Source organism: Protopterus annectens, chromosome 3.part0 (genome assembly GCF_019279795.1).
Source record: "Protopterus annectens isolate FY-2018-M chromosome 3.part0, PAN1.0, whole genome shotgun sequence".
Lineage (NCBI taxonomy): Eukaryota > Metazoa > Chordata > Ceratodontiformes > Protopteridae > Protopterus > Protopterus annectens.
Window position 1 is genome coordinate 1951839028 of NC_056731.1, and position 22404 is coordinate 1951861431.

At 37.2% G+C, this 22404-nt stretch overlaps 1 protein-coding gene across 1 annotated transcript in view; it reads left to right on the forward strand.

The window, feature by feature from the left end:
- The window catches only part of LOC122797233 (tubulin delta chain-like), a 790352-nt gene that overhangs the window by 119112 nt on the left and 648836 nt on the right, over window positions 1-22404 (forward strand). The gene's annotated exons all lie outside the window — the stretch shown is intronic.

Genomic DNA, 22404 nt, shown 5'->3' on the forward strand with positions numbered 1-22404 from the left:
CCTCTGTTAAGTGCAACAATTCCCCTATTTCAATTCTCCTTGTGCTGTATTTATTTCCTTGTACTTGCCCTTAATATATCTGGGCTACAGTGTGCGCTCATATCTGAGCATTACCTATATATGATCCGTTTTGTATACATTGTGTGCTCATGATTGCAAGCACCTTTTCATGACCACAAACACTACTGCTAGCCATGAAAAGGTACTTGCAGCTATGTAGGCATGATGAGCAGCATGCATATTCGATTACAGCTCATCATTGCGCTAACACTCTTACATTGTGTAGGTGTAGCGGTGCACTTACACTATTGTTAATGAATTCCAGTGAGTTTTTTCATTGAGAGAACACTGAGGTTTCTCAGTCCCTCAGAAAATACTATTTGTTACAGATGGATTTTCTAGAACCTACACCCATTCCTCCTGTTCTGTCAGCTTTAGAGGACATGTATGATACTACCTGTAATTAATTTCCCTGTTAGTCAGCTAGCTCCCCCTAAAAAGGCAGATAGGATATATCAAATTTCTCAAGTCTTTAAATTTTTATACACTATTCCCAAACCCGATACAGAAGCTATAACCTTAGTTGATCCCACTGCTAAGCGCTTAGTTAATTCCAATCCTATTCTTTCTGATAAGGACAGGAAAAGAATTGATAGATAAGGGGAAAGTGTATACTTCTGCAACTTTGATTTTTAAGATTTTGAATAGTCAGACTCATAGTATGACAAGTGTTTTATCTGCAGAATTTTCTTGTGAGGAAAATCTACTTTAAATAATTTAGTTTCTTCTTTTGCACACGTTATTACTCATTGTTTGCAGTATGTGAATGACTCTGTTGAGACTTCTTTCATGACTATGGACCCTGGTACTGTTTTAAGGAAGTCTGCATGGCTGCATTCTTAGAACCTTTGAGATGATGTTAAAAATGAGATTTTAAATTCTTTCTTGAATAGAGATTTAGTGTTTGGCCACACTGCTGCAGATGTGCTCAAAAAATATGATTAAAGGGGCAAAGCTGATCCAGGGAATCTCTAAGACTTTTTAGCTCTCCCTTTTCCAAGCTGTACAAGGGATTTTCTTTCACTGCTTCCATTTTTGGCAGAAACAGAATAAACTATCTCAAAAGAATTCATGTAAACAGAAATTTAAGAAGGAATGGCAAGGGAGTTCCAGATAGAAGTCTATAATCTTCCAAAACCAAGGACAGTGCAATATTGTCTGACTTTTCATGAGACTTTGTAACCCACTCCCTCCCTGGCCCCTTGTTTCTTCCAGAAAGTTTTAGTGTCCATTTTTCTCTTTGGCAACAGATTACTTCAGACAAATGTGTCTTTAATTTCATTCATCCAGGGGGTCATTCCTCACCTTCCAGATCATTCTGTTTTGTTTCCACCTGTTCTTCGTCTCATGCTGCTTCAAGGACTGATAGAACCAGTTCATCCTTCCCAGGTGGGGAAGGGTTTTTATTCAAGGATGATCCTAATGCCAAAGAAAGGAAATGTTTGGAGACCAGTTCTGTATATTTCTTTCCTAAACTTCTTTGTGATAGTGCCCTGATTGAAAATTATGTTACTTCATAACTTATTACCTCTTTTTTCTCTTTCAAGTTCCTTGTAACACTAGACTTGTAAGATAATTATTATTGCATCCATATTCAGCAAGACTTAAGGAGTTCTTAAGGTTTTGTATGTCTCGATAACATCATCAGTCTTGTACCTTAACCTTTGGACTTTTCACTGCACCAGGGTGTCTTGCTCCAGTTATAGTTCATTGCAGGCTAAGGGTATCCATATTTTTCCATATTTAAATGACTTGCTTATCTTTGCATTGTCTTTTTCAAAATGTCGGGAATCTGTCTGTCTTGGATGAGAGATCTCTTGTACAAGCTGTTCTAAGAGAACAGTCAAAAGTCTTTCTTAACTCCCTCACACAGGATTGTGTTTCTGGGATGTCAACTAAACACCTCCATTCAAAGAGCTTTTTTTACACAGGAAAAAAATAAATCTTATTAAGATCTGTTTCTATGGTTTTCCATTCAGACTTTTGTCAGTGCTAAGGAATACCTCAGAATTTTGGGTCTCATGACCTTTACAGTTCTCATGATACCCCTTGCAAGACTCCATATGAGAAAGATACATTGTTATCGGAAATCTCCTTGGTCCCCGCAGCAACACCCTTTATCTTTTCAAATCCCAGTGCTGGGGTTTGTCAGTAGAGAAATCTTTTGGTGAAGACCACAGACATCCTTAAATCCATGTCTCCCCTTTTCCCCACCTGCTTCAAAGAAGTCAGCCACCACAGATACTTTGGACTTTGCTTGGGAAGCAGTTTTAGGAGGGATAAAAGTTCAGAGGTGTGGTACACCAAGGACAGTTGCATATTTAGGAAATGCTTGTCCTGTTCAAGGCACCCAACTCTCTGAACCATCTGTGGCCACCAGGACCTTGTCAAAGTGGTTTCAGGCAACACCACAGTCATGTGGTACATCAGTAAGCTAGGGGCGAACCAGGTCGTACCCCTTTTGTAGACTAGCCATGTTAGCTTGGGATATAGTTTCCAGCACAGTGTCACTCTACAGGCATCCTACATTCCGTCAGAGCAAAATCTAGGTGACAGACAAGCTGAGCAGGACCAGAGTATATCCTAACAAATGGAAACTAGATCAGGAGGTTTTCAAACATTTGATCCATCTCTGAAGAGCTCGTCAAGTAGACTTCTTTGCCTCCTCTCTGAACAATCAACTGGCAAGATTCAGTTCCAGGGCCCTATGCAAGAAGACTTGGAAGACAGATGCCTTTTCTTTTCTTTGGATGGGAATGCTCCTGTATGCTTTTCCACACTTCTTTATGTTCTAGGCATCTGTGGTTCTCCTTTCTTTTGGAAATGGCCAGAGGCAATTACTACAAACTTACTCACAGACTAGACTTGCTCACACAAGAACAAGGGTGTTTCATACATTCCAACATCAATCATTTTCATTTGATGAGGAACTTTCAAGATGGCTGCACATAGAGTAACAGCTTAATTATAACTCTCCCATTGTGAAAACCGAAACCCAGCAGAGAAAGCCAATAGACCTGGATTTCTGGGTGACTTTCAGAAACTGGTTAGTAAGTGTACTTCCTGGATACCAGTAAACAAGAAGTTCAAAGAACCTGAAGAAAAGTCAGCTACAAAAGGTGATGAAAAAACACTGAGAAGAGTACTGTAGCTGTTCAGCAAAAACAGTGCAAGCTCCAGACATGACTTCCATAACCTAGAGGAAAGTATAAGGCAAATGCACACAGACCCGATTAAAATAAATGAAACACTGATGGAGTATATCAACTCAATCAATAAAAGGTGGGTGTTCAGTAACGTGATAAAACTGCAAAACTCAAAGGCTAGCTGAATATGAGACTGCACAAGAAGAGATGTTTCAAAAATTAATAGAATTAGCAGACAGAGCACGTGGGGAAAACCTGTGATTTTCTGCTGTACCCAAGAAGCTGGAAGGAACAAACTGTATTAATTTTATGAAAGCACAAATAAGCAAATGGACTGGTATTCCACAAAAGGAATTGTTAATTCAAAGGGCACGTCGTGTATTCTCCAAACCTGGCTATGGGAAAACAACCTAGACCTTTAGTAGTAAAGATGCAGTCTTACCACCAGAAGGAGTTGACTGCTGTGGCAGAAAGACAAAGTACTAAAAGTGGGAGACAGCAAAGTGTTTGTAGAGAATGATTACTCATTGTACACCAAGCAGAAGAGGAGAAAATTTATCCCAGTATTCAGGGAATGTTGAGAAGGAGTTGTGAGAGTCAAACTGCTATATAAGCAAAACACCAACTGTAGAAAAGTTTCACTGATGTAGTATGACTTCAAATGAAACAAAAATCAGTAAAGCAGCACTCTCTCTTTTATTCAGAAGTACAGAATAAAGCTTTCGGGTAACACCCTTCATCAGTTTAAATTAAGCATATTGTTCACAGTATAAGTAGGCATCTCTCTAAAAACACATGACACAACCAACCAATAAAAAAATCATATCAATTAAACAACATTAATAGAATTTTAAAGCCATATTGCTAGGATAAGACATCAGCATTCTAGTATTCAGTGTGCCTGTGCATGGCATTCATTGGTATTCCTTTTGTTTGGCTACTAGTATAGGTTTTAGACTAACCATATTGTTCAAGCCTGGATATTTATCTGCTTCCAGCATGGTTATCCATCTATATTTAGCTATGTCCAACTTATTTATAATATCCCTACCTCTCATATTTACATGTAGTACTTGCAGCACTTTAAAACTAAATTTATGTGTTGATCCCTTTTCCTTAAAGTGCTTAGCTAGTGCATTGGTCATTACTATCCTTCTAATCTCTGATTTACGTTCAATTATACGGTCTTTTAGCCACCTAGAACATTTACCTACATAAATTCCTGAACACAAAGTGCAGGTAGCCAAGCACACTATTAATTCAGTGTTACTTGTTACATAAGTCCACTTTATATGTTTCCTTACTTATAGGATGTTCAAATTCTAATTTTCTGCATATATCTGTGCAACAACTGCAGTTATAACATGGCATTGTTCCCTTCTTGCTAGGTGTCCTTTCCCTATTATTTAAATTAAAATATTTGTATCATAAATTTCTCTTTAAATTCAGACAGCTCCTGTGTGCAAATCTTGGTTTTTCACCTACAATGCATCTCATTTCTGGCCTAGATAGCAGTATACGTCAATTTCTTTCTATATTTTCTATTTTCTTAGTTGAAATATTTTGAGACATAATATATCTTAGTTGGTTTTTATTTTCATTTGTACTTATATATGTTTCTGGAATGTCACTAAATACAGGGGATGCTGTTCTATCTATTTCTTCCAATATTTCTCGTATAGTTGTATACACTAGGGTTTCATTATATCCCTTTTCCTTAAACTCCTCAGCTATTATTTTCATTTTTTCCTTACATTTTTCCACATTTGTGTTTAACCTGCTTGTTCTTAGCAACTGACTTTTTACTATTCCACGAAATGTATGTTTAGAATACGTACTCCTAGCATGAGTATATGTATTAACTTGTACATCCTTTCTATATACTGTTGTTTCTAATTTCATACCTTCTCTATACAATAATACATCTAAATAGCTTATTTTCTCTGCAGAATAGCTCATCTTAAATTTCAAAAATGTTGTACTGTTATTAAAAAGCAGTCATCCACAAAACGCTGATAAAATTGCACATTTTCCTTATGCATATTCCTTTCACCATATATATATATATATATATATATATATATATATATATATATATATATATATATATATATATATATATATTCTTCTTCCCATTGATTCAGAACAGTATTAGCATAGGTATTGGCCATGGGAGTTCCCATGGCCACACCTGAAATTTGCAAATATGGGTTACCATTAAACAGAAATACATTGTTTGTTAAAACCATGTCTATCATGCTACATACAGTTTCTATGCTAGTTCCATTAATTCTTGTCTTTGCACACAGAAATTCACGTACTGCATTTATACCATACTCATTAGGTATTACTGTAAATAATGGATTTATGCCTAAGGTCACCAATAAATAAGTGTCAGTAGTCTTCCTATGTTTATACCATTCATAAATCTTTTTCAAAAAATCATTTGTATCTTTAATATAACTAGAATATAATGGTAGATACTGTTTCAAGACATTCTGCACACATATAGGTAATGGTTCGGTGACCCAACCCCTACTTGATACAATTGGTCTCATAGGGGGTTCAGAAAGGGATTTATGTAACTTAGGTATACCATATATAATAGGAGTGATGGGGCATGTAACAGTTAGATAATTAAATAATTCTATGGAAATATTCCCTTGTAACTGTAAGTCATACACAAACATATTAACTTTTGATATTAGCTTCCTAATGTCAGCAAAATTCACCTCTTTAAAAGTTTTATCATTTAAAAAAATATTCATAGCTGCAATATATACATATTTGTCATACAATACTATTGCTCCACCTTTATCTGCTTGCTTGACAATCAAATTATCTGCTTTTTTAAATTCACATAATGCCTTATATTCATCATACTTTAAATTGAAATATTTTTTACTATTAGGATATTTATTTAGTTTCCTATATAACAACTTTAACTCTTCTTCACATGCATTTAGAAAGGCATTCAGAATAGGACAGTGCACAGGCATGAAAACACTTGATTTTTTTATGCTCTAAACCCCCCAGAGTCATTTCATTTTTAAAAAAACAATTTAAGACTTATGTTTCTACAGAAAATGCGTAATTCTGTTAGTACATTTACAAGACATTCACTTCTAGTTGGTATAAACTGTAAACCTTTCTTAAATAAATTTATATGTGAACCAGTTACATTAAAATTTGAAAAGTTTACTATCAGTCCAGTACTTATCTTCAGCTCAGCTTGCTGGAAATTTGTGGGCTGTCATTTTTCCTTTTCATTGTAATTTAGTTCCGCTGCTGTGAACAACCTCTTGACTCTGTCCGTTTTCATTGTTCCACCATCTCTGGCACGTTTAAAGGCACTGGTTTCAGTTGGGAAGCCTCCTTCTGCGACGTTACAGCTGCTGCGCCATTATCCTCTCGTCCTTGTATTGAGATTCTCAATGTGCTGATGTTCTGAGGTTGCATGGCCTCTGTTTATTGATTTACTACTTCCCCTGTGACGCAGTTATGTTTCTCAGCATCACAGTCTGTTTGTCTCAACATTCCACTCACTCGGGCCCACCCCCACCTTCCTCACTATTGGTTGCTGAGCTCAAAGGGCTATTTAAATTAACTCGACACTGTTTTTCAGCTGAAAAGGAATCAAGCCTGTCCATTCTTCACTTTCTTGGCTGATTAAACATAATCAAAATAGTAAATTTGTGAGTAAAGTCATTTTTAAGCCAAGAAAAAATATGGCCTTGGTTAAAATCATTAATGTCTCTTCTTAATTTTCGAAGTTTAGTTGTTTTATGCCTTTTATCCAACATATTTAGTCTGTCAGTCATCTGCTGATATTGGTTAGAGACATTATTAAAGTCATTACACAGCAGTATTTCATTTTCTAACTTCATTATTTCAATCTTTTTGGTCTTGTTCTATTTTTGTGAAGAATTGGTTCATAAGAACCATATTGTCATTACTGAGCTTTAAATTTAGCTCTTGTCATTGTTTTAACAGCTTATTTAAGTATTAGCATAAGATGGCATTTTCAATGTTCTTAACCCCCTTGGAACAACATTCAACTCCAAATAAGCATTAAAGCTCAGCTGCTGCCATTGGAGTTGCTTAAAATATTGCACTTTTCTTTCTAACTTTAACAATAATGTCTCTATGGTAATGAATTGTTGAGGAGCGTCTCTCACATTACCTTAACCATTTCCTGTTGCATTAAGCAAAAGGGGGTTGCCAGATAGTTGTAATAGGCTTAGAATGGAATTCCTTCCAACCTGAGCAGTTTGGCCATCTCCTTTTCCACTTTGCATAGGTTGTGCCATCTTCTTCTTCACAAGTGTCCACAGCAGGTTCAAACAGTACCAAAATATAAGCAAAACACCAGCTGTAGAAAAGTTTCACTGCTATAGTATGACTTCAAATGAAACAAAAAGCAGTAAAGCAGCACTCTCTTTTATTCAGAATACAGCTTTCGGGTAATGCCCTTCATCAGTATAAATTAAGCATCTTGTTAACAGTATAAGTAGGCATCTCTCTAAAAACACATGACACAACCAACCAATAAAAAAATCCATATCAGTTAAACAACATTAATAGAATTTTAAAAGCATATTGCTTGGATAAGACATCAGCATTCTAGTATTCAATATGCCTGTGCATTACATTCATTTGTATTCCTTTTGTTTGCCTACTAGTATAGGTTTTAGACTAACCATATTGTTCAAGCCTGGATATTTATTTGTTTCCAGCATGATTATCCATCTATATTCAGCTATATCCATCCTATTTATAATATCCCCATCTCTCATATTTACATGTAATACTTGCAGCACTTTAAAACTAAATTTATGTGTTGACCCCTTTTCCTTAAAGTGCTTAGCTAGTGCTTTGGTCATTACCATCCTTCTAATCTCAGACTTTTGTTCAGTTATAAGGTCTTTCAGCCGCCTAGAACATTTACCTACTTAAAATCCTGTACACACCATGCAACTAGCCCAGTATACTATTAATTCAGTGTTACATGTTGCATAATAGTCCACTTTATATGTTTCCTTACTTATAGGATGTTCAAATACTAATTTACTGCATATATCTGTGCAACAACTGCAGTTATAACATGGCATTGTTCCCTTCTTACTAGGTGTCCTTTCTAAAACCTATACTAGTAGGCAAACAAAATGAATACAAATGAATGTAATGCACAGGCATATTGAATGCTAGAATGCTGATGTCTTATCCTAGCAATATGGCTTTAAAATTCTATTAATGTTTAATTGATATGGATTTTTTATTGGTTAGTTCTGTCATGTGTTTTTAGAGAGATGCCTACTTATACTGTGAACAAGATGCTTAATTTATACTGATGAAGGCCGATTTAAACTGCTATACCAAGCTATCTTTAAAATATTTTTTTCCTGGAGGAACAAAATTATTTTTTGATAAAGTACATGCTAAGGAAGAAATACAAAAGTTTGTCCAACAAAAAAGTGAGCTGTGAAACAGAAGGAGATTCTGCTTCTTGTTCTTCTTGTAGCAAAGAACACAGACTGTGCAGTGAAACATTTTCCAGTGTTTCAACATATGAAGCTTGAGAGAGGGGGAAAAAGCACAAGATGACTAGAAGAATCAAGAGTATGCTGGAAATGAAGCAGAGAAAGAGAGAGATGAACAGGAATAGAACAAGAGAATCTAAAGGATATGCCCTACTTCATGTCATTAATGTTCAGAAAAATACTCAGGAAAGGGGAAGAGGAGTAAGAAAGTTAACTAAGTTAAACAAGTTTAGTGCATGGTTTTCCTTGCAGGTTATAAAGTTAATTTTTTCAGTTATTTTTAAGTGTAATTAGGATACTGATGTAAATAGGGGCTCCTGTTTTTTTTTTTTTTTTCTCCCTTCTTTCTCCGTATTCAGTTTTAAGAAATGTAGGCACTGCAATGTAAAAAAATCTAGTTAAAAGAGCATGGCAAAAGTAGAATTTGTGTGCTTTTTTTCTCATTCTTGCATACAGGAATGACTAGATTAAGGCCATTAGCGTAATCTAGTAACAGGTTTTAAGAGAAAGCAATTAAATGAAAAAGAATGTTGACTATTATAAGGCTTTTTTTCAAAGATCTGCTTGGTAGTTTTGTGTGTGGGTTTCATGTCTCTAACAGAAAATCTGATAAAGAGAAATGGCTTGGAGAAAATGTTTTCTGAAAGCATTCAAATGTTTTCCCAGCTGACAGAGCTATAAAGGTAAGACAAATTTATCACTTAATAGAACCACAGGCTGTACCATGTGTCTTAACATAGATAACCTTTCTATTAGGTTATCTCAACTCTGGATGTCTGGCTGTCAGTTTGGAACATTTGTTCCTATTAGCAGGGTAAAACTTCAATATTTAAAGCTGCACACAGTTTTGTGTGTTATTATTAAATTAACAGATTTTAGGGGGTATTGGATGTGTGCTTGTATTTTTAAAAACAGCAACGCACCTCCTCAAAGGATGAACCAACTCCGCCCAACAAGTGTAAATGTAAAAAATGTAAATAAAACCCAGTACGGAGTAAGAAACATGGCCAGTTTTTAATGAAAAAAAAATCAAATACAAAGTAGTTGGCACTTTCACGAGTGTCAAACCCATTTCATCAGATCTTATTAAAAACATTATGATAAAGTTAAAACATTTGTAAGATTCAAAAGCACATAAGCCAATGGCAATCTCTACAACATCATTACATCACTCATTCACTTATCTGCTTAAGAGGGCTATGGTGACACATATATATTTAAAGGGCAATAACTACCTGAATACATTTAAATAAATCTATACACCCCAACTAAACTATACCAGCATAAAAATGCACATATCTATATAGGAACACACAAACTCTCATTTAAACAGTGTCCTCGCTTTTAAAAATGGTTTTAGTAGCACTTGGCCATTCAACCCATCTTACCATCTGCTCTTAATGTGATGATCCATTCTACTTCATTTATTTCTGTGCAATTAGAACAGTCACCCTTAAGTTTGCTATAATTTACTTGTTCTATAACCATAAAACTAAAGTGATGTGAGAAAAACATCTAACAACATGTTTAGCAAGTGCATTATTGATATTACGTGTGGTGATATTATACAAGTGCTCCCTAATACAGTCTTTTCTATTGGTTTTTCCAGTGTAGAAGACATGGCACAACTTGCACTGAGCTAAATATAATATATTGGTACTGTTACAATCTGCTTGCACATGAAATGTAAATTGCTGGAATGTGACTGGATGTGTGAAATTACCACTACAGTTTATAGATTGACAATAATTACAGGATGTACAAGGCTTGGTGTACATCATACTGCCTTCCATCTTATACTTTTTATGATTAAAATTCCTATAACCACATAATCTTTTCATATTTTTCTTATTCTTATATCTAAAACCCGGCTGTGTCCCTACTATATTACTGATTCTGGCATCAGTGGTCAAAATATTCCAATGTCTATTAATGAGCCCTCTAATATATGTATTGTCATTGCTATAAAACAAAGAATACTTTAAATGTTGTTTCTCTGACTTGTGTTCTCCTCTTTGGTGACATGTCACTCTCTTTAGAAAAGAACAGATGGATGGTAGAGGCTCTACCATGTTTTACATCATCAAGAACAGGGGTGATATATGAAGTTTTATAGCCCCTCAATATAAATCTATGATTTAACTCCATCATCTCATCCTCAAAACCTTTCTCTGTTGCATTCAGCCTAGAAGCTCTTGTGGCTTGCCCTCTTACTACATTTGAAAATATGTGTGGAGGATGCATACTATTGCGATGGAGCAATTTATTACGTGAGCATGGTTTTCTGTATACTCCAGTGGTGACATTACCAGTACTATCCTTTCTAATTCTGACGTCTAAAAAAATCTATATGAAAGGTGTCCTTTTTTATATCAAATTTCAAAAAATCATCAATATTTTGAATATATTCACAAAACTGTTCAAAGATATTATCTTCACCCACCCATATGAACAAGATATCATCCACAAAAAGATGATAAAATGGGATATACCTACTATATGACTCATTATTTAATATATAATTAGCTTCCCAAAATGCCATGAAAATATTGGCTTAGCTATTGATGCATGCCCTGCCCATAGCTACACCATCAAGTTGACGGTAATATCTCTCATTAAATATGGATCAATGTGGTTTTGTGGAGGGGAGGCAAACATTTGACAACATTAACAAAACACTGATGATCCAAAGGGAATATTGCATGATAACTATAAGAATCAGAGGAAGTTGAGACTTCCAAGATGGCTGCACAGTGAGTAACAGCTTAATTCTAGCTCTCCCTGTGTGAAAACAGAAACTCAGCAGAGAAGGCCAGTAGACTTGTGTTTATGGGTAAATTTCAGTAACTGGCTAGTAAGTGTACTGCGTGGATGCCAAGAAAAGAGAAATATAGAGGATCTGCAAAAAAATCAGCTACAAAAAGTAAGGAAGAAACACAGAAGGGCCTCACTGAGACAGATGCCTGGTGTCAGAGCCATGGCCTCAAGCTCAATGCCAAAAAGTGCAGTGTCACCCCCTTTGGTAAAAACTCTGTACCCATGAACTACCACATAGGCAGCAATCTACTTAACATCGAATGCGTGATAAGAGACCTTGGGACCCAGGTGGACAGTAGTCTCTCCTTTGATAGTCACATCACCACAGTAGTCAGGAAGTCCTTCTACGTGGCACACCTCATCATAAAAGTGTTCTCATCCAGGAAAAAAGAGGTCATTGTTCCCCTCTACTCGTCACTCAGACCCATTATAGAGTACAACACCCCTTTTGGAATGTACCTCACAAGACATCTGCAGCATCTGGAAAGGCCACAGAAGTACCTCACAAAGAGGTTTACTGGCCTCAAACAAATGCCCTACACTGACCGCCTCAAAAAACTCCAGCGTTACTCCGTAGCATATCGCATACTCTGAGGTGATCTCTGCCTAACATATAAAGCTATGTCAAACCCAGAGCTGTTGGACATGCTACAGCTAAAGAAATCCCAATCCCTCAGAGCTACATGCTCTAGAGACCTAAACCTTGTCACCACAGTAAACAGGACACACTGGAGGGATAGATTCCTGTCCCAGAGACTTCCTATACTCTGGAACAAGCTACCCATCTATGTCAAGCAAAGTTCTTCATTAACACTCTTCAAGAAAAATCTTGATGAGTGGATGGGAAATAGGAAATACACCCCGGGGATCACTTCTGTGTCTCTGCTGGACAGTGGCGCATGAAAATAACTTTCTTGGGTGGCGTAAGCTATGGTACCTTGCTGGCTTGGCTTATGTAGGCCCTTGGGCCGATAGCCTAGTACCTACCTATGAACTGTTCAGCAAAAAGCAGTGCAATCTCCAGACATGAATTCCAGTAACCTACAGGAAGATATAAGGCAACTGCACACAGACCTGGTTAAAATAAATGAAACACTGATGGAGTATATCAATACAAACAACAAAAGGCTGGAAAAATGGAAGAAGCTTTAAGCAAATATTCAGATGAGATGATAAAGCTGCAAAATTCATTGGTTGAAATGAAGAATAGGCTGGCTGAATATGAGACTGCTCAGGAAGAGCTGCTTAAAAAAAATAATAGAATTTGAGGACAGAGCATGTAGGGAAAACCTGATATTTTCAGCTATACCAGAGAAGCTGGAAAGAACAGACTGCATTAATTGTATGAAAGCACAAATAAGCAACTGTGCTGGTATTCCACAGCAGGAGTTGTTAGCTGAAGGGGCACATTGTGTTTATGCTCTAAATATTGCTATGAGAAAGCAACCTAGACATTTAATAGTAAAGATGCAATCCTACCAGCAGAAGGAGTTGATTTTGACAAAACTGTGGCAGAAGGACAAAGTACTAAAAGTAGGAGACAGCGGAGTATTTGTGGAGAATGATTACATTGGCAGAAGAGAAACAATTTTATTCCATTATTCAGTAGTGTTGAGATGCAGATATGAGATTCAAACTCCTATATCCAGCTGGTTTCAAAGTATTCTTCCCTGGAGGGACAAAATCATTTTTTGATGAAGTACATGCCAAGGAGGAAATACAAAAGTTTGTCCAACAAAATTGAGTTGTGAAACAGAAAGAGATTCTGCTTCTTGTTCTTCTGGCAATAAAGACCACAGAGAGACTGTACCTGTGAAGCTTTTTCCAATGTTTCACAGGAAAATGTTGGAGTGAAGGAAGGGAACACGAGTTGATGAGAATAATTGAGTATGTTGGAAATGAAGCAGAGACAGGATTTAGGAGGTGGAGATTAACAGCAGTAAAACCAGTAACTTAATGTGTGATTATAATGGAGTAATTATATGTGTGAAATGTGACAAAACAAGAAAATCTGGAAATATTGGGCTTTTTCAGAATTTGTTGGACTTGTGGGAGTCTCTAAATCATATGCCCTACTTCATATCATTAATGTTCAAAAAATGCTTTGGGGAAGGGAAGAGGAGGGAGAAAGTTAACTGTAGGTAAAGAATTTTTTTCTTACTAGCACAATTTTTGTGGTGTATGGTTTTCTTTGCATGCTATAAAGTAATGTTTTCTCAGTTATTTTTCAGTGTAATCGGGGTTGTAAACAGGTGCTGCTGTTTTTTTTTTTCTTTCTCCCTTCTCTTTCTTTTTGTTCAGTTTTAAGAAATGTAGGCAACGTAATGAAAAAAAGCCTGGTTAAAAGAGCATAACAGAAGAAAAATTAATGAGCTTTTTCTCATTCTTCTTCTTTCGGCTGCTTCTGTTAGAGGTCGCAACAGCGTATCATCTGTTTCCATTTCTTCCTGTCCTTTGCATCTTGCTCTGTCACACCAACCACCTGCATGCCCTCTCTCACCACATCCATAAACCTTATCTTAGGCCTTCTTCTTTTCCTGTTACCTGGCAATTTCATCCTTAGCATCCTTTTCCCAATATACTCTGCATCCCTGCTCGGCACATGTCCAAGCCAACATAATCTTGCATCTCTGGCTTTGTCTCCAAACCTTCCAACCTGGGCTGACCTTCTAATATACTTATTCCTAATCCTGTCCACCCTCATCACATCCAGTGCAAGTCTTAACATCTTTAACTCTGCCACATCCAGCTCTGACTCCTGCCTTTTTGTCAGTGCCTCTGTCTCCAACCCATATAACATAGCTGGTCTCACTACCCTCTTGTAGACCTTCCCTTTCACTCTTACTGGTACTCGTCTGTCACAAATCACTCCTGACACTCTTCTCCACCCACTCCATCCTGCCTGTACTCTCTTCTTCACCTGTCTTCCACACTCACCATTACTCTGAACTATTGATCCCATGTACTTAAACTCATCCACCTTCTCCACCTCTACTCCCTGCATCCTCACCATTCCTCTATCCTACCTCTCATTCACACACATATATTCTGTCTTAGTCCTGCTGACCTTCATTCCTCTTCTCTCTAGACCACATCTCCACCTCTCCAGGGTCTCCTCCACCTGTTCCCTCACTCATTACAGATCACAGTGTCATCTGCAAACATCATAGTCCACGGGGACTCCTGTCTGATTCCATCTGTCGACCTGTCCATTATCATTGCAAATAAGAAAAAGCTCAGAGCTGATCTTGATGTAATCCCACCTCCACCTTAAACGCATCCGTCAATCCCACCGCAGACCTCACCGCTGTCACACTACCCTCGTACATATCCTATACCACTCTTACATGTGTCTCTGACACTCCATGAAATGACTGAATTAAGGGCCTTAGATTGATTTAGTAACAAGCTTTAAGTAAGCAAGTAAATGAAAAAGATTATTGAATATTATGAGGCTTTTTTGTAGCAAATACATGTGTGATCAGTAGCAATTCTGCAACTGGTCTTCATTTTTCCATGGAAACAATCTGAAAGAAAAACTGGCTGCCTGGTTCTTGTGTCTCCATGGAGACAATCTGATAAAGAGAAACTGGCTAAAGGCTGGTGGAGAGTAAATGGGTGAAGAAAAAAAATGAGAATATAAATTGGCTGGGATATAATGTTCTCTGAAACCGTTCAGGGTTTTTTCCAGCTGGGAGTGCTATAAAGAAAAAACAAAACCAATTAGGCCTTGGTAGAAACGCAGGCTGCACCATGCGTTTTAGCGTGTTTAACCTTTCTTTTAGGTTAACTGTAGTCTTTTAGTGTGGCTGTCAGTTTGTGACTTTTCTTCCTGTTAGGAGGGTAAAGCTTCAGTATTTGAAGATGTGCATAGTTTTGTGTGTTAGTATTAAGTTAGTATGTTTTAGGAAGGGTATTGAGGTACATTTGTTTTTTTTTTGTTTGAGGGCTTTCAGTAAAACAAACAGTTTTGTAAAATGTGACATAGGCTCAAATGGATTTGACAAGAAACAACTGTATAAACGTTCAACCTATCAAACAGTGTATGCATGTAACAAAAGCTGGAACTAGACATTTAACAAAAAAGATGTTATACATAAAAGGTGGGAGTAATACATTGTAATGTAGTGATCCTTTTTGTAATGTTTTTAAATGTCAACGGTCTCACAGATAAATACAAAAAAGAAAGAATAAGAACTGACGTTAATTTGACAAAGAAAAGTTTTTCAGGATGGTTATTCAGCAGAATACCTGGGACAAAGGAAAAGAGGCGTACTTATATTATTTGCAAGAGGAGTTTCAATAGTGATAGAAGAGGATAAAGATAATAATGGCAGATGTGTAGTGCTAAGGGGCTACTGGCAAGGGAGGAGGATTACACTGGCATGTATTTATATCCCACCTAAAACTGCTATAATGGAGCTTAAGAAAATTCTGGGAGAAATGGTCAGTTTTCAGCAGTGATTATTACTTTTTGGCGAGGACTGGAATGTGATTTGCAATAGTGAAGATGTGTCTGGGGGGCTAAGAAGGAAAGTATAACAAAGGAGGGTAGATTTTTGAAGAATTTATGAAGATATTTGGTATGGAATATGTAAATTTAGTAATAAGAGTTCAGAGTGAATTTACATATTATTCCCTAAGATATAAAAACCGGGCTAGGCTAGACAGAATTTACATTTCACGGGAACATGTGCATTTAATTGAAGTTTTTTTATATGCACCCAATAACTATTTCAGATCATGTACCAATAATAACTAAAATAAAAACACAATGAAATAAAAATGAGACACTGACACTTTCCCACCTATCCGTTGAAACAGGAATTTAAGGAATGGGTAGTGGAGATTATTCAGGAGCTATTAGAGAGGATAGAAATTTCTTATGAAAATATAGCTAGGGAGTGAGAAAATTAAGGTGGAGTTTAAAAATGGTGGAAATAAAAGAAAGGGAGCTATGGTTAAGAAGTAACAATAATTATTTAGAGGGACTAACAAATATTAAAGTATTGCAGAATAGGGGAATCTCATAGAACAAGAAGAGAATCAACTGCTGAATGCTAAGCAGAAAATAAAGGATTACTTCAATAATATGCATGAGTTTAGAAAGATTGCTGTTAAGTAACTGCTTTTTGATAATAACAGTAGAGCACAAAAACTTTTAGCACAATGACTCGGGCAACAGAAAATAGAAAGTGCTGTCGCCAAGCTTAGGGAGCCTGTAACAAGGAAGGTAACAAAAGAATCCTGTAGAGTTATTAGAAATATGTAGGAAATTCTATGAAAGTCTGTATAAAGTAGCAAAATATGGAAATTGAGAAAATATACAAATGGAAATGTTTATGGAAGAATTAAATATGCCAAGGTTAGACATAGATGAGGCTCAATTACTAACTTAGGAGGAGAAGAGATAAAAATTAAGTATAACCAGTCTACAGGAAAGTAGCCAGGAATAGATGGTTCCTGTGGAAGCTTGGAAGATAGTAGGGAAAAAATTATAAAGATCTGGAAGGTTTTGTTTAACAGTATTTTAGGAGGAGGAGAGAAGTACCAACATCCTGGAAAAAAACAGTGGTAGCTGTAATACCTAAAGAGTGTAAAGATCCATCAGACCCAGCTTCATACAGGCCCATTTCAATACTAAGCCATGATTGTAGTGTTTGTGTCTATAATGGATAAAAGAATGACAAAAGTAATGCCAAAATTGATAAATATGGATCAGTGTGGTTTTGTGGAGGGGAGGCAAACATTTGACAACATTAACAGAATACTGATGATCCAGAGGGAAGCAGAATGTAAGAAGGTACCATTGTTGTTGTTGGGTATTAATGCAGAGAAAGCATTTGACAGAGTAAGCTGAGCCTTTATTAGCAGGGCAATGGAAGAATTTGCTTTTCCTGAAAAAGTTAGAGTTGATTAGGAGGATATATGAGGGGTTGGAGGCAAAAATTAAAGTGGGTGGGTCCTCTCTGATAATTTCTGCTGGAAATGAGGAACCAGACGGGTGTACTCTTTCTCCTTTGTTATTTACATTATATTTAGAACCACTGGCAAAGAAAATAAGGGACTCAGAAGTTCAAGGATATAATTGGTATGGTAGTCCAGAAAAGCCAGCTGTATTTACAGATGATATTATTTTATACCTGGCAAAAGCAGAAAGAGACATTGCAGTACTGTGGAACATTTTGAGATAGAAGATAGAAGACTGAAGCTAAAACAAATGCAACAGTGGTAAATGATGTACTTTCACACAGATTGGTTCAGCAATATCCATATTTATGGGGAGATGATAAAATTAAGTATTTAGGAGTATGGATTAAAAAACAATTCTGGTGTGGCAGCTAAGGATATGTGGGAAGAGACTAAACAAAAGATAATACAAAAACTGAGAAAATGGAAGCTTTGTTATATGGATATGGATGGTAAGATACAAGCAGTCAAAATGTTTCATCCCCTTTAGTCTTACACACAGGTCAGGCCTATTTTTATTAACCAGAGGAGAACTTGTAGATAGCAGTTAATAAACAGCTGAAGGACTTTATTTGGGAGGGGAAGATGGCAAGAGTTAAGTGGGATAAGCTGATTCTTCCAGTAGAAAAGGGCAGATTGGCATTACCCAATTTGAAGGGGTATTTCAGAGCTAAACAGTTAAGGCACCTATACTTAACACAAGCGGAAGTGGAAATGAATGATGTTGAAACAGGGGAGAAGCTCAAGATGCAAGGACAGACTGGGATTTTGGATGCAGGCCTTTAAGGAGAATAGCAATAATCATACAAAATATTCTATCCATAAAGTAGCAAAAAGTATTCTAAGAACTAAGTCAACACAGGAATGGAGAAAGGAGATTCTGCTGAGAGGAATGACTGCAATTAGGAATATAGGCAGTAGGCAAGAGGGAACTGGAATTTATTGGAGAGAATTGGCAAAGGAACCAAGGTATTGGGAGCAAATGACTAGGCAAGGAGAGGTACTAGAATGGGAAGAGGCCAAGAATTTATTTGGACTGCAGGCTAGAGATTGCCTTCCTTATCAAGGATTGATACCAGAGTATCGGCAAAGAGAAAGAAATAGGGAGTCCTAAATGAAAGACCAGCATTAGTAGAGTTTTTAGTAAAGTCTAGAACAGAAGCTGCCATTAAAAAAGGAATAATTAGTAGAGCATATAAAATATTGTATGATAACTAGAAGAATAAATCAGAGGAGGTTAGAAAGGATTGGGAAGAGAGATTGGATAAGCAATTCACAAAGAAACGACGAGAGAATGTATGATGTTCTTCGTGTTTCACTGTTGCAGTCATCACACTTGGGTTATCTGCCTGCAGGTAGCCCTCAGTTGACCCGAATGCCAGAGTCTTGGGATTTCTGCTTCGGATGCTGTCGCCTCTTCCATGACGTCAGGTCATCAGGGGTATAAAACATGCAGCCGATGCCATTACATCAGTTTTTCTTGCCAAGAAAGGAGCCCGAAGCAGAAGCAGTTCGCAAATGCCATTCGGCTGCTACCTGAAATTTTCGTTTTCTTGAGATTCAGACCTGAAGTCTTCTAAAGTAAAGTACCCCGTTGGGGATTCTTTTTTCTTGCTCTAACCAATGTCAGAAAAAATTGACACTTGTCTTGCCTGTGGAAAGCAAATACCTCAGAGATTTTTATTCTTACTGCGTCACCTGTTTAGGCCCAGACCACGACATCCCTAGCTGTCGGTTTTGTGCCTTAACACCTGAACCATTTGTCGTCGGGCTATTTTTGTAGCTAAATTCTTTCGCTCTCGTTCTCCATATTCCGAATGTGAAAGCGCTTGTGTTCATTAAAAGTTGGCCTGCTGAATTTACTATTGCCTCTGTGGATTTACATCTATTTTTCAAAATTTTAACCTGGACTGGTATTTTAACTGAATGCTATAACCTGGAGCTGTGCCTTTGCAATATTCTTTGGATCATTATTATAAAGTGTTTATGTCTGCATTAACCAAGTGAATTGCAAATTGTTTGCCAAAATCGATATATTTGGATCATTGAGGATTTTGAAAGAAGAGGCAAACATGTGACAACATTAACAGAACAATGATGATACCTAGGGAAGCAGAATATAAGAAAATAGTATTATTGCTGGAGGGTCTTGATGCATAGAAAGCATTTGATAGAGTCAGCTAGGATTTTATGAGTTGGGCAATGAAAGCATTTGCATTTTCTGTTAAAGGAAACTGTGTAGATAAGTACCCTGTAGAGAAACTAAGAAATTCATTTTTAGCATAAATATCAATTTAAAACATGTGAAATACCAATGGATTAATCAAAAGCTATTAATTTAATAGCCAGCACAACAGATTAATTAAATGAGGCTTAAGTCATTCACTTTGAGGCTCAAATGACTGACAATTAAGCTACACAAAATCACCGTTTTTATGCATTTTTAGGTTAACAAAGTAACACCCACCAGCCAGTAAGGCAAGTCCAGATCTTGGGTGCTGTCCTTGTTTATGATTTTCATGATGAATTTGCAACTCATCCTGTTGATGAAGGACATTGACTTTCAAATGGGCTTTATAATATCAAAATAAATGTTTAAATATAGTGGGATGTACATCAAATGTGTAGAAGTCTGTACGACAAAATGTATCTTAGCAATCACTCAGCTTTGATTATACACAATCTCATAACAGACTGAATGGTAGTTTTAAGCAGTAAAAGTCACCATGTGGTTTATATCAATGCTGTCTGAACATTCTTAGAAAACTGGCCTTGCTGTGTATACAGATGAACATTCTTACATGCGTAAGATTAATATAATAACATTATTAAAGAAACATTCTTCATAATTGTAAAAGATAACTTTTTAAACAAACAATATAGTGTTATATATTTTGATATTGGTGTGATTTTATCCAAATTATTCATAAAACTACATACAATAAAATAAAACTGATATTGATACAGCAGATCAAGTGTGTAATCTTTTCAAGTCATAATATGTCTACAACTGTCTAAATTAGTATCTGATGTTGTTAATCTTCATTCATTAATTCATTACTGATGGGTATTGGTTCCATCCTCGGAACCGAGTCGGTCTTATAACAAGCTTGTGCCAGCCAAAAAAACTCTCGAGCTAAGCTTGCCCATAGTGCCCTTCTCCCTGTTACCTCGGATCTCATTTGCCGCATAGAAAATCAAGACGCGTCAGGCCAGCTCTCAAGCTAAGTGACTATAATTTTTTGGAACCAATAGCTTTTCTTATTCATATTGGAAGTTTTTTTTTATTATACTACTTGTTTAAAGTTTGCTTACCCTATTTGTTGATTTCTGTGTACTCTTCTGTTTATTTACCAAATTTTTTGGTATTCGCTGGTACTTTCTGTCTACCTTGTGGTACTCCTTAATACCATTGCTGGTGTTTCCCCCTCCCCTTTTCTTTCTCTCTTCCTTCTTTCTTTACCTGGTTAAAAAAAAAAAAAACTTTGTTTCTTTTTCGGAGTGTATGGTGTATGTGTGTTTGGGTTGGCCTAATTTGTGTGTTCTTAGTTGACTGGCTTCCCAATTTCTCTAACTATGGCTGAAAAGAAAGGAACAACTGACTTTAAGCAGTGTGATCAAGGTGTAATCTTTTCAAGTCATAATATGCCAAACTCTGACAGTCATTTGTTGTGTATGTATTGTCTCGTGGTACCACACCTGAAAGTTCAATCACCTTGTGATTTATGTAAAGCTTTAATGCCCGTACTTTGATGGAAAGTAAAAATAAATGAATCCTTAAAGGTCTCTTAAAGACTCTATTTTCGGAGGCTATTTCTGAGGCAGAGGGCTCACCCCCTCCCAAAAAGGAACATAAAAAGAGCCAATCCGTACCTTCGTCCCATCATGTTCCTGATTCCAGATCTGCTAAATTGGTTAAATCTACAGAACCGAAGGCAAAAGTTAAAAATTATCTTCAGAAACCTTGGCACCAGGCCTCTAACTCCTATCTACAGTACCGTCCTCGGTTCCAGGACCTCAACTACCTGTTATGGTACCATCTTGAGCTCCAATACCTCAAGCACCGACTACAGTACCAATTGTGACTACTGAACCATTCATGACAATTGCTACTACAGTACCGACTTCCTTTTCTGCACCAAAATAGTTCTAACTCCGGCCACTTCCTCCCTTCCTATTCAGTCTACTGGACCATGGTGCTGAAAGGTGAATCAGTTCCTCGGACCCAATATTTCCCCATAGCAGATCCTTTTTTGGGCCAACAATACAGTCCCTTCCTAGAACACCTTGATTCTCTGTTGGGGATATCAACCCCCTCCTCCAGGAGTCTTTCAGACTACGATGTGGTGAGACTTGTGGAACCTCTACTGGTGGCCAGAGGAATCCCAGCCCCATCCAAATCCTCCTTCCCACCCATAGCCGAGGGATTTTCTCCACTGACTTCAACATATACTCCTCCTTTGATCTCCTTGGAGGTATCGAAGTTCTCGACATCAATTTTCAGCTTCTTCGGTCCCAGTGGTAAACCTTACCATGGCTCCGGAGCCTACCCTATGGCCATTGACTCACTTGGAGCTGAGCCATCCTCAGGTTCGTGATTGGGCTGCCAGCACCATGGCCCCTATTTTTTTCTACGGCTCATTCTACTATGGTTCCAGTTGTCTTGGCGGCACTGAGTCCTCTTGGGGCTCCTTCCCTGGAGGGTAGTCTCGTTGGAGCAGGGTGTGATGCCAATTCCAAGGTTGTCCTTCACAGTTCTGGGCTCCCATCCCTCTTCAGGCAGGCCTGCCTTCCAGGTGATGGAGAGGGCCCTTGCCTCCGCAGGTACCCAGCTGGTTCCCTCAGAGCCGGAGTCCCATATATATTCACCC